The 13,544-nt window shown below is 38.5% G+C and overlaps 1 long non-coding RNA gene across 2 annotated transcripts in view; it reads left to right on the top strand.

Annotated features, from left to right (window-relative positions):
• Nucleotides 1-9,022: 9,022 nt before the first annotated feature.
• The window catches only part of LOC147378107 (uncharacterized), an 81,254-nt gene continuing 76,732 nt past the window's right edge, over nucleotides 9,023-13,544 (top strand). The window contains exon 1 of one of the 2 annotated variants that reach the window (XR_015151334.1): nucleotides 9,023-9,304. This is a non-coding gene — a long non-coding RNA (uncharacterized LOC147378107). The remainder of the gene's footprint in view (nucleotides 9,305-13,544) is intronic. The other variant, XR_015151332.1, reaches the window with a different exon arrangement.

The following is a 13,544-nucleotide window of genomic DNA, read 5'->3' on the forward strand; positions in this document are numbered from 1 at the left end:
GTTAGTGGTTATGCTGTTTTCTTCTTGTGTCATACAAATTCCAAATTCTCAGTAATTTTGTTAGCAAATACACACCAACACATACACACATACATATATAAATTCTAAGAAACATATCTCTCCTACCTACCAGTGACTAATGGTAATAAAATAATAGGCTTATCTGTGGGCCAGTGACAGAGGCATGCTTCTAAAGCATTTAAATTTTCCTGTACAATTTTTAAAAAGAATTTTATATGGTGTTGTATTGGGCAACTATATCTTTATATACAAAGTGAAGCAAAGCAAAGTGAAGTCGCTCAGTCGTGTCCAACTCTTTGCGACCCCATGGACTGTAGCCTACCAGGCTCCTCAATCCACGGAGTTCTTCAGGCAAGAATACTGGAGTGGGTTGCCTTTTCTTTCTCCAGGGGATCTTCCCGACCCAGGGATTGAATCTGGGTCTCCCTCATTACAGGTAGACGCTTTACTGTCTGAGCCACCAGGGAAGCCCAACAAGGGAAGTGTTAAAATCTTCAAAGTGCTGTGAATTAATTAAGTTGATAATAAATCATAATTATACAACTAGTGTATTTACAAATTATAAACAGCTAGTATATGAAAATTAGTATTAGAAGTCAAAGGGAAACTTTAATTTTGTTTTTGTACAAAACTAATGTCAGATATTTGCAATATATGTACCAGATAAACTCAAACCATTTTGCACAGTCATTAACTCACATCCCTTGAAACAAACTTGACTTTTCTTTTAAGTGGATATGTTGCTTAAATGAACGGGATTATTTGTCAAACATCAATCTCTGTAAAGGATGAACTCAGAAAAGATGAATCATTTTTTTTTTAAATGAGCGATTCACTAAAATTCAAATTATCTTTTAAAAATAAATCCATTTCTATTATGTGGCTCACTTTTCTGAGCACCTTTTTGGGCATATGGGAATTAATGATGGTGGTGTTGACATTTCTGTTTTTGTGGTTAACATAAATGATTTATATATTTTTGACTCTAAAAGAAGCATGACTTTGTTCAAATTTGCAATAAAAAAAAATATCTACTAGAAGAATAATACTGGAAAAAGAAAAACCTCAGAAGAGACATGTGCTTCCCTAAGACTCACAAATAGTCTTTATGTCATTATCCATTTATTAAATTGGCCTATAAGTACATTCTCAAAGTTCAGATGAATGATCTGCTTGTAGTATTAATCCCCCCTGAATATGTTTAGACCAAAGCTTTATGACCTCTATTTATTATGGCAGACAATGCTACCAGAAAATATCCGCTTTTAAAATCTTATTACTGTCAAATTCTTTATCTAGGCCAGTGACTTGACATTCTCGCATGAGTGAGCATTAAAGCTTTTGCCTTTTTAACCTCATGATCCTGGAGCATAAATCATTTATAACAGATTCAATTCTTTGTGTCTTTTCAGTGTTGTTGGAGTCTTATCTTTCTTTCTGGTCTATGTTTTCAATTTAATTTCAAGCACTTCTTTCTCTCCCTCTGTGTGTCTCCGTCTCATCGTCCCTCTTTTCCATTTCTTTTCTTCATTTTTTATACAAATAAGGATATTGGCCTTTGTGGTGAAATAAATTGTGTGCAATATTTTTATTTCTTTGGTATATATTTCAATTTAAAAAGTTACATATTGAGTGAGTATTCATGTTTTTTTATATCACAACATTCTTGTTATCATAGGAAAAATGATAGAAAGCCTTTGTTGTGTTTCTGGTGCCTTAAAAAATTCATGCATTTAAGGAAATAAAGATCCCTACACTTGAGAAAGTAGACAACCTTACACAAATAAAGCTATAAAACAGAGATGAACCATACCATACAGTTTTTTCAAATGAGTGGCTATTTCTTAAGTAGAACACAGACACATCCAATTTGGCCTTCTTGTAAAAAAATAGTTTTTGCCAAGAAAAATGACTGTATTTGGATGACATAAATATAATCAATAGAAAGTACTCATATTCAGAGATCCTACATTTTCTTTCTTATTATAAAGATGTACTAAAATGTACTACACTAAAAGTGTAGATTAAGGGAAATAAAATAATGTACACTATTATACTTTATTATTCTACATTATTATGTCTATATTATATATCATCAAGCTCTATCCTGCTTTCTCATAACATAGTAAAAATGAACTTACTCTCTATTCAACTAATATATGATTCAGATTATTCAAAATAGTAACTATCTCACTTTTCCAGATAGAATCACTTTTTTCTCATCTCAATCGTTTTCCATTACAGTCTATTGGTAGACAGAGATATATTCTTTCTTTACATTACCTTTCCATCTTGTCCACTCTTATCATGTTGTTTCTTGTCCAGAGATCCATGTTTACAGTGCTTTTCTTGCAGACAGGCTCAGAAGCTGTACAGTATTTAATAAATGTAGGAGTTTTAGACAATAACTTTTCATGAGGTTATTACAGGATATATGTTCTCCAGTTTTATTTTAAGGTTGCACTAGGGTTGTAGGGGAGAGTGGTAAAGCAACTGAAACACTGTTAAATATTTTTCAAAGGATCTGTAGAAAATTCTTCTCTTCTTATATTCAGATGTGAATAAAACTATTCAAAGAAATGTATAGTTTCATATAATCATTTCTCTGAATAGTTTCATGCTGGATAATAAATACTACACATTCCATCAATATTGTGGATGTTTGATCATAGCCAGTAGTGAAAAACATGATTTTTAAGAAGCAAACAACTTCTAAGTGGTCATCTCAAATTATTTTGATCTTACAAATACAAGATAAATAGAATTTAATACTATTCAAAACTAGAAATTGCAATTAACTGTACTGATGAATTCAGAATCTGTCTTTCTAGGCCAAATAATATTCTTATGCCTATAAGTTAGATACATTTTATTTTTATTTTATTAAATTCAACATAATGCCATTAATATATTTATTACCTCATCACCTAATACTTAATGAAGATTCACTAATGAGTAACATGTTATTCAGATATTTTGGCAAGTAACAAGATGACTACCACAACTTTCAAGGCATTGTTGTTATTGTTCAGTCACTAAGTTGTGTCCAACTTTCTATTATCACAGGGACTGTAGCATGCCAGGCCTCCCTGATCTATCTCCTGGAGCTTGCCAAGTTCATGTCCATTAAGTCGGTGATGCTATCCAACCATGACATCCTCTGCCATCCTCTTCTTTTCCCTTCAATTGTTACCAGCATCAGGGTCTTTTCCAGCGAACCGGCTGTTCACATCAGGGACAGTTCACAAAGTATTGGAACTTCAGCTTCAGCATCAGTCCTTCCAATGAATATTCAGGGTTGATTTCTTTTAGGATTGACTGGTTTGATCTCCATGCTGTTCAAGTGACTCTCAAAAGTCTTATCCAGCACCTCAATTTTTGTGGGCTATGGACCTATGTATAATAGAAGGAGGTATTGAGTCGTCAGTGTTGGTACAATTTCAATAGGCTGAGTTTTGACATATAACTGGTATTGAGTCACATCCAGTTATTTCAATATTCTCTTAACTTTGAGTATTAATTCCTTTTTGTGTCATTTTTGTGTTTATTCCTAATATCATCTCCCTTTCCATCCTTTCCTTCCTCCCTCTCTTTTTTTTTTTTCTTACACACATACATATACACACACATTGGTCTTGAAAGAAACTGTCATATTTGTTAATCTATGTTTTTCTGATACCAAATTTGGATTTTGTTGACTCTTAGTGCTGTTTTTTCCTAATGTGCAGTTAATGTATATACAGACCCTTTACTTCTGGTTAGGATAACTCTGAGATATTTCCTATGCTTTTATCCAGAACTCACCAATACTTTAGGTCCAGTTACCCTCAGTGGTAACTGGATTGATAATAAACCCTTTACTGACTTCCTTCTTTCCCTTGTCTCACTTGCCGAGAACACTATGTTCCCTGAAGTAACTATCCCAGGTGTGCGCACTTAAATTCTATCTCATTCTCTGCTTCTGGGAGATCACAAACCAAAAGACACATCACTTTCCAATGTCACAATAGTGGTAACAGGTAGTAAATGATAAGTTTGCAGAGAGTAAAACCTAAGCCAAGCTCAAACAAAAAGGCTTCCATCAGAGTATCGGGGATTGAAACAGCATCACATATTAGAGCTTCCTGAAAAATCTAAAAGAAAATGGTGCCATGTCTAGAAAGTCTTTGAGGAAAATACTATCTGTTATTTAATTCAGTGTTGAACTAAAGTATCAATTAAATGGTAGGGCTATATGCAAATATTTTGCCACATGCAAACTGTAAATGTGTTATTCCCTGTATATTATTTTTCATGAAACTGCTGTAGAAAATTACAGGAAGTCATGAGATTCAGAAAAGAGATCTGAAAGATGAAATTGATAGACTGCCTTAATTATTAAGTAAATAATTAATAGTATTTTGTTAATATAATCCAAAATTATAGTTTAAAATATAACTACAACATATGTTGCAATATTATGTTACTGCTTATGTGTAACAATTCAAGAAAAGTGCTTTTCTTTTTTATCAATGATCTATACAATCCATGGAATTCTCCAGGCCAGAATACTGGAGTGAGTAGCCTTCCCCCTTTCCAGAATATCTTCCCAACCCAAGAATCAAACCCAAGTCTCCTGCATTGCTGGTGGATTCTTTACCAGCTGAGCCACAAGGAATCCCAGGAATACTGGAGTAAGTAGCCTATCCCTTCTTCAGCAGATATTCCCAACCCAGGAATTGAACCAGGGTCTTCTGCATTGCAGGAGGATTCTTTACCAACTGAGCTATCAGGGAAGCCTGGTCAATAATACAAAATAAATAATAATTTTATGAAGCTATATTTTGAACTTATTATTAATACACTAAGCAATTTTTGTTAGTTTATTTTGTTTTCATATTTTGTTGCATCAATTTTTAAAAATTTATACACATTTCTATTACTGCAAAACCCCTAGCATTTTAAGACATGTTAAATCCAAGTTATAAATGTTTGTTTTGTTTGGAAGTTGTCCTTTTCTTGTATTAAATATATACTTAATTCATCAAAAAAGCAAAACATATAAGATTGAAAACTTTAAGAATATCCACTAAAAGCATTCAATTGATCATTAAAATCTAATTAATTACATATATGGTAACTATCTATAAAAAGTCAGATCTGTATTATGCATTGGGAATACAAAATTGAGGAAGATATAGTCTTTACCCTTAAGAATTTCTGAAATTGAAGAGACAGTCACATAAACCTTTGACTAATCTAATATAATCAGTGCTAGATACCAATCTACAAGATTGTCATGCAAAGCCATAGAAGACTGCTTATACTTTACCAACTGAGCTATCAGAGAAGCCCAGAAGGCTGCTTAACTCTCCTCTAAAGAAGAATTGATGATGATTTCAAAGAGGAGGCAATGCTTGATTTAGTATGTGGGCAAAGACTTTGCAGGCAATTAGAGAAGTTACAGGATGGCAAATCCACAGATTTCATGGTGCCACTATTCTCTTCTCAGTTCCACCTGGTAGATGTTTCTTGGCTCTTCTCATTAGAACACAGCCTGCACATAAGTATACACTGAATTGTTTGTCTTAGACTAAATAATGGCACACCATCATGAAAGTCAATATTGGATTCAAAGTTCTTCAATTTATTCTCTAAGCCTGTAGGGAAGGTAAATGTGCACAATGATTATAGAGGATGCCCCATGTTACTACTGTACAGCTTAACAGTGAAAATTATGAGTCATGAACTAACAAGTCATAAATTTGAAGGTGTTATATAAGGGAGAGACAGGAACAGAATTGCATTTTATAAACATAATTTTGGCAGCAATTTGGATATTGAATTGAAGTGGGGAAAAATTGGAAGGAAGGAGATACGTTAAAAATAATCTAGTGGAAGATGATGTGAACTGACCTGTTACTGGTTCTGGTGGAAACATTTCACAGATACAGATTGATAGACTTGGTGATTGGCATAGAGGGCCTTAGATATGTTGCAGTAGCAGACTGGACTCCTAAAACCAAGGACCAAGGACAGAATCTTGACTTTGATATTTATCAGCTATAGAGTTTGTACAATATTTGTAATATTTTCCAACCTAAGTTTCTTCCTTCTTAAAAGTTAAATAATGTATTTTACTTCACAAATTTACTCTAGAAATTTAATAAGTAAAATAGTGTCTGGCATGGAACAAACATTCAATAATAGGTTGGTACAGCAATAAATGAGCAATAAAGAGGGAAGGGGGCTTCTCCAGTAGTTCAGCTGGTAAAAGGACCCATGTGCCAAGGTAGGAGACACAAGAGATGCAGGTTTGACCCCTGGGTCAGGAAGATCCACTGGAGTAGGAAACGGCAAACCACTCCAGTTTTCTTGCCTGGGAAATTCCATGGACAGAGGAGCCTGGGTGAGCTATAGTTCATGAGTTTCAGAGTCAGACATGACTGAGCATGCATGCATGCATGCACAAACACACAGAGAGAAAGAGGCAACTAGCTCTGAAGTTTGAAATCATTAGAGATACAGCCACTATGGAGAACAGTATGGAAATTTCTTAAGAGACTAGGGATAAATCTCCATATGAACCCAGCCATCCCACTGATGGGCATATACCTTGAGAAAATCATAATTCAAAATGACACATGAACCCCAGGGTTCATGGCAGCACTACTTATTTACACAATAGCCAGGACATGGAAGCAACCTAGATGTCCATGAATGGATAAAGAAGTTTTGGTACATGTATAAAATGGAATATTACTCAGCCATATAAAGGAACAAAATTGGGTCATTTTAGTGATGTTGATGAATTTAGAGTCTGTCATACAGAATGAAGTAAGTCAGAGAGAGAAAAACAAATATATTAATGCATAGATATGGAATCTAGAAAAATGGTACTGATGAATCAATTTGCAGGGCAGGAAGAGAGATGCAGACATAGGGAATAGACTTGTGGACACAGCTGGGGGAGGAGAGGGTGGAATGAACTGAGATAGTAGCCTTGACATCTGTATGCCACCATGAGTAAAATAGTTAGCTAGGAGGTAGCTGCTGTATAGCACAGGGATCTCAGCTCAGTGTTCTATGATGGTCCAGAAGGGTGGGATGGAGGGGGAGCAGTGGGAGGGAGACTTAAGAGGGAGGGGATGTTTGCTTACTTACAGCTGATTCACATGTTTGTACAGCAGAAACTAACATGACATTGTAAAGCAATTGTCCTCCAGTTTAAAAAATATATTAGAGATTTATTCCTGCTTATTTGTTATTTTCCCACTTACTGTCATAACACAAATGGCTTTTCATGTACCTCTTCTTACGTAAACACATATAGAATACATAGAGGTCAGTTCCAGACATACTCCTTCCCAGTCTATACTACATCCATGTGTTTCTTTGTGCTTCATAAGGAAGATGTCTTTTCTTTAGGACTTGGCTTCATTTTTGCCTCTCCTTTTTTTTTTTTTTTTAAATTGTTGATTACATGGATTTTATATTTGTGTCTCTCAGGAGCTGGACCTGATTTCTGAAATATGGATAGGAGATTAAATCTCACTTCATAAAATGATCTTTTCTTCACATGTAGCCAAAACAAATGAGTGGGAAATTAAGGAGTAGCCTCAACTTTTTTCTTGTAGAGCTTGGTTGAGAAATTTGAATACAGAACTCTGAATTCGGTCTGCTTTTGATAAGTACTGTTAAATATCTTACAATAACATTTCTGTTTTAACTCTCATATACAATTAAGAGCAAGATGAAAGGAGAAGTTAGTCAGTACTAGGGTAAAGAGAAGAGGAAAAACAGAACAGCCAAACTTTTACTCTTGATATTAAGGTATATTCTGGAAAGAGGCAGTATTATACAGGAACCACTGTTATGGTGAAAACTGACTTTTCCAGTCCTGTGGCCACTTCTGAGTTTTCCAAATTTGCTGGTACGTGGAGTGCAACACTTTAACAGCATCATCCTTTAGGATTTGAAACAGCTCAGCTGGAATTCCATCATCCCCACTAGCTTTTCTCATAGTGATGCATCCTAAGGCCCATTTGACTTTGCATTCCAGGATGTCTGGCTCTAGGTGGGTGATCATACCATCGTGGTTATCTGGGTCATGAAGATCTTTTTTTCAATAGCTCTTCTGTGTATCCTTCCACTTCTTCTTAATATCTTCTGCTTCTGTTAGGTCCATACCATTTCTGTCCTTTATTGTGCCCATCTTTGCATGAATCGTTCTCTTCGTATATCTACTTTTCTTGAAGAGATCTAGTCTTTCCCATTCTATTGTTTTCCTCTATTTCTTTGCATTGTTCACTTAGGAAGGCTTTATTATCTCTCCTTGCTATTCTTTGGAAATCTGCAATCAGATGGATATATCTTTTCTTTTCTCCTTTGCCTTTCATGTCTCTTCTTTTCTCAGCTCTTTGTAAGGCCTCCTCAGACAACCATTTTGCCTCCTCAGACAACCAAATGCCTTTAGCATTTCTTTTTCTTGTGGATAGTTTTGGTCACTGCCTTCTGTACAATGTTACAAACCTTCATCCCTAGTTCTTCAACACTTTATCAGATCTAATCCCTTGAATCTATTTGTCACTTCCACTGTAAAATAGTAAGAGATTTGATTTAGGTCATACCTGAATCCCCTAGTGGTTTTCCCTTCTTTCTTCAATTTTGGTCTAAATTTTGCAATAAGAGTTTCATGATCTGAGCTAGTCAGTTCCCGGTCTTGTTTTTACTGACTGTGTAGAGCTTCTCCATCTTTGGCTCCAAAGAATATAATCAGTCAGTCAGAATGAGAGAGCCATTTCCTAGGCAGGTTGATAAGGAGTCTAGGGGTCCGCAAGGAGAGAGGGGTCTGGAATTCTCAAGGAGGAAGAAAGGACAAACTTTTTTCTTTCTCTACATTCCTTAGGATTATATAACAATAATGTATCCTGCCTGAGGACAGTCTCTGGATTAAACCTTCTGGCTAATTCTGCTATCTTAAAATGTAAATTATGGGAGTAGATCTGGTAAGGTCTTTACAACCTCCAGACATTCTTTGGATTCATTGGAGAGTATATAACTTCATTGCTAATACTATCAAGGGGGTACTCTTTCTGCCCCCTTCTGATGCCTATGTCAGAAGCTTTCTCTATCTCCTTTGTACTTTAATAAAACTTTATTACACAAAAGCTCTGAGCGATCAAGCCTCGTCTCTGGCCCCGGATTGAATTCTTCTCCTCCAGGGGCCAAGAATCCCGGTGTCTTCGTGTGATTCAACAACAACCTTTCATCCTGGGGGCTTGTTGGTATCCTTCAGGACAAGGTAAGGATGCTTGGAGCTTTAGTTCTTTGTTCTCTTAGCAAACACGTTTTCTGCTGTGCTTTATTAACTCTACGGTGTGCTCGTGTGAATGAATGGCATGTCCTGCGTGAAGCAAGTAAGGAGCCCTGCTCTGCGGTTCCACGGTGATCTCATACAGCTTATGGCAGAAACCTGTCAGGGGGTTATATCAACCTGCCAATGCCAAGAGGCACCCAATGTCTCCTTCAGGAACTGACCAGAAATGGGCAAAGCGTGTGGACTGAACTCTCCTTTCTCGGTCAAACTTTTTGGTGTCTTTGACCATTTCATAACTCCTTGGAAATTAGAAGTACTAACTTAATCTATCGGATCATAGACTTTAAAGGGGCTTGTGATCTATACTATTACTGTGTACTTTGGCTTAGGTCCCAAACTTGGATTGGTATTCAAGAAAGCGCCTAGCCTCGCTAGGAATCGAAAGTTTGGAAGCTAGATGGAGCTCTAGCTCCAAGAACATTTCTGAGGTTAAAGGTTACTCAGATTGGGACTGCAATGGGTTTTTTCCTTTGGTAACGCCAGCTCTTAGTGGATCAGAGAAGGCTGTTATACTGGTGTGGTGATGCTTGGAAAGAACATCTCAGTTTTATGCTCGCGTCGGTCTTATTGTGGTCAGGAAATACTCAGGGTCGTGCACAGGCACTCAGGTGATAAATGTTTTCCCCAGCAGTCTCAGCTTGAGAGGCAATCCAGAAGGTTACTCTGATTCACCCCGGGTGACATCAGAGGCAAGCAAGGTTAAAGGTGAAGAGCTGGACGTCAAGTAGGGATGCTATCAAGTCTACCCCTGGTACATCCCCACCCCATCTTGGTGGTAGAACCAGGAGGGATGTGGACTGCACCTGCGTTGGTAAGGGACAGACTAAGTCCGACCGGGAAGGAAAAGCTTTTGGTATAATGTCTGTCTACACCCCCATCTAGAGCAGGGAGGGATGCCTCTGGTAGAAAAATGGCCCTGGTCGCTTTTTTTCTCTCTTACAGATGGGAGCTAACAATTCCAGCCTCATTCCTTTGAACTGTATCCTGAAAAACTGGGATAGATTTGATCCCCAGGGCTTAAAGAAGACACACCTGGTCTTCCTATGTGATACTGCATGGCCACGGTATCCATTGGAGGATGGCAAACGGTGGCCAGTTGGAGGGTCTCTTAAGTATAATACTGTTCCACAATTAGACCGGTTCTGTAAGGAACAAGGGAAATGGGTAGAAGTAGCATATGTGTTGCCCTTTTTCTCTCTGCGAAATAGGCCAGACTTATATCCTAAGGGTATAGATTTGGGTGTGAAACCTTCAGCTCCCTCCTGCCCTGTCAGGGCCCCCGTACCTGGGGCTCCAAGCTGAGCAAACTGAAAGCCAGAGAACCCCCCTCAGAAGGGTTGCCTTGGTCTCAGTGGAAATCCAAACTGAGATTCAAACTGCCCACCTGGAGGTCCAAACAACTCCTGTCTCAGTACGACCTCAGACTACTCTGGTTTCAGTAGAAACTCAGACCATAGAAGTAAGCGATGAGATGGAGGACAGGAGACAAAGAGAAGAAGAAAAACAGGTTTCTCCAATTTATCCTGGGATCATATGTGCAGAGCAGCCAGAGAGACTGAGGAACAGCCACACAAGCTGTTGCCTCTTTATGAAACACCCACTGGGAGAAATAATCAGTCTGTGAGAGTTAATAAGCCTTTCTCTTATCAAGAAATACAAAGAATCAAGGAGGATCTGGGAGACTATTTAGAGGACCCAGAAAAATATATTAGAGCTTTTAAAGGTGTTACTCTGCTTTATGACCTCACTTGGAAGGATGTGATGTATATCTTGGAACAAACGCTGACTCCCGAGTCAAAGACTCGAGTTTTGGGAAAAGCAGTTGCTTATGGAGATGAATGGCTTGGTAATGAATCAGTAGGGAAGAGGGAGAACAAGATAGCGGCCCTCCCCACTGGGAATCAGGCGGTCCCAACTATAGAACCAGACTGGGACTACAACACAGCTAAAAGAAGATGGGATCAGAGCCATTTTGTTAGATGTATTCTTGAAGGACTTAGGCAGGCGCATTCTAAGCCTTCAAACTATGGCAAATTGGCAGACATAGAACAGGAGGAGAAGGAAGCTCCTGGTAAATTCCTAGATAGACTGAGAGAAGGCCTTCGCAGATTCACTGAGATTGATCCCGAAAGTGAAGAGGGAAAAGTGATCTTAAAGGATAGATTTCTCACTCAGTCGGCTCCAGATATCTGCCGTAAGCTATTAAAACAGGCGTATGGACCAAATCAGTCTTTAGATACTCTGTTACAACTGGCTCAGACAGTCTATTATGGTAGGGAATATGAGGAAAAGAAAGAAAGGGGGAAAAAAAAAAGGGAAAGGCAGAAGCCTTCGCCATGGCTATGAAAAACGTTCTTAAACAGCCTGAGAAAAATGCCCAGAGTGCAAAGGGATGGGCTTGCTATTACTGTGGAAAGGAGGGGCACCTCAAGCGGGATTGCCCTCAGGCATCTAAGCTGCCCCAGGCTCCATGTCCGGTCTGCAAAGGACCACACTGGAAGAGAGACTGCCCCCAGAGGCGTAGGTCTCCAGGGTCAGACTCTCAAGACAATCAGGACTGAAGGTGCCCAGGGGTCCCCACGCAAGCTCCCATCCTAATTACACCTGAGGAACCCCAGGTATTAATAATTGTGGGGGGCCAATACGTCGATTTCCTTTTAGATACTGGAGCAACTTATTCTGTGCTTACTGAAGCCCCTGGCCCACTTTCTTCCCGATCCGCTTCCATAATGGGACTGTCTGGACGAGCCAAAAGGTGTTATTTCAGTTATTCTTTATCTTGCAACTGGGATTCTGTGCTGTTTTCACACAAGTTTCTGATTGTGCCAAAATCTCCCTCACCCTTTTTGGGAAGGGATATACTGAGCAAGGTCCATGCCTCTGTTTTCATGAATATGGAGCCCTTCCTTTCTCTCCCTTTAGTTGAACAAAATGTAAATTGTAGAGTATGGGCTGATGGAGAATCTGTGGGTAGAGCACAAAATGCTATTCCTGTAGTTGTTAAGCTCAAAGACCCACACGTATTTCCACATAAGAAGCAGTATCCATTGAAACCTGAAGTTAAGGAAGGGTTAAAACCCATCATTGAAAATTTAAAGGAGCAGGGACTATTAATTCCCTGTAACAGTCTTTGCAACACTCCTATTTTGGGTATAAAGAAATCAAATGGTAAATGGAGACTAGTTCAAGATTTACGAATAATAAATGAGGCTGTAGTTCCTTTACACCCCGTGGTGCCTAATCCTTATACTCTATTGTCTGAAATTCCTGGACGGGCCAAATATTTCTCAGTAATTGATTTAAAGGATGTCTTCTATTCAGTGTCTTTGGCGGAAGAAAGTCAGTCTCTATTTGCCTCTGAAGACCCTACACAGCAGCTTCTCAGTTAACCTGGACAGTTTTGCCCCAGGGATTTCGTGACAGTCCTCATTTATTTGGACAAAGTTTGTCACGGGATCTACAAAACTTTAATAGCTCTGAAGCGGTGGTGTTACAATATGTAGATGACATTTTACTCTGTGCTGAGACAGAGGAAGCTTGTTCGCGAACCTCAGAAGATTTCTTAAACTTTCTGGAAGGCTGTGGTTACAAGGAATCAAGAGAAAGGCTCAGCTTTGATAACAATCAGTTAGATATCCGAGCCTAATCATATCAGAAGGGACTAGGGCCACAGGCCCTGAGAGAATTAAACCTATACTAAATCACCCCCTACCTATGACTTTAAGACAATTGAGAGGATTTTTGGGAATCACAGGTTACTGTCGCATTTGGATTCCGGGTTATGGGGAACTTGCCCGGCCTTTATATAAACTTATAGCTGAAACTCAGCAGGCCCAAACTGACAAACTGGTTTGGTCTCCAGAAACTCAAAAGGCTTTTAAGGTTCTTCAGACTGCTCTCCTACAAGCTCCAGCTCTGAGCTTGCCCACAGGGTCAGAATTTAATTTGTTTGTCACTGAAAGAAAAGGTGTGGCATTGGGAGTTTCGATACAACCCCGAGGGTCTCACCAGCAACCTATTGCTTATCTAAGCAGAGAATTATATGTAGTTTCACGTGGGTGGCCCCACTGCCTAAGAGTAATTGGGGCAGCGGCTTTATTAGCACCTGAAGCTTTAAAAATAAATAATATCATGTGTGAAACGATTCGCCAGTCCAGGTTCGATC

Source organism: Bos grunniens, chromosome 2 (genome assembly GCF_055505025.1).
Source record: "Bos grunniens cultivar Pamir isolate PY7600 chromosome 2, Bosgru_T2T1.0, whole genome shotgun sequence".
In the NCBI taxonomy this organism is placed as follows: Eukaryota; Metazoa; Chordata; class Mammalia; order Artiodactyla; family Bovidae; genus Bos; species Bos grunniens.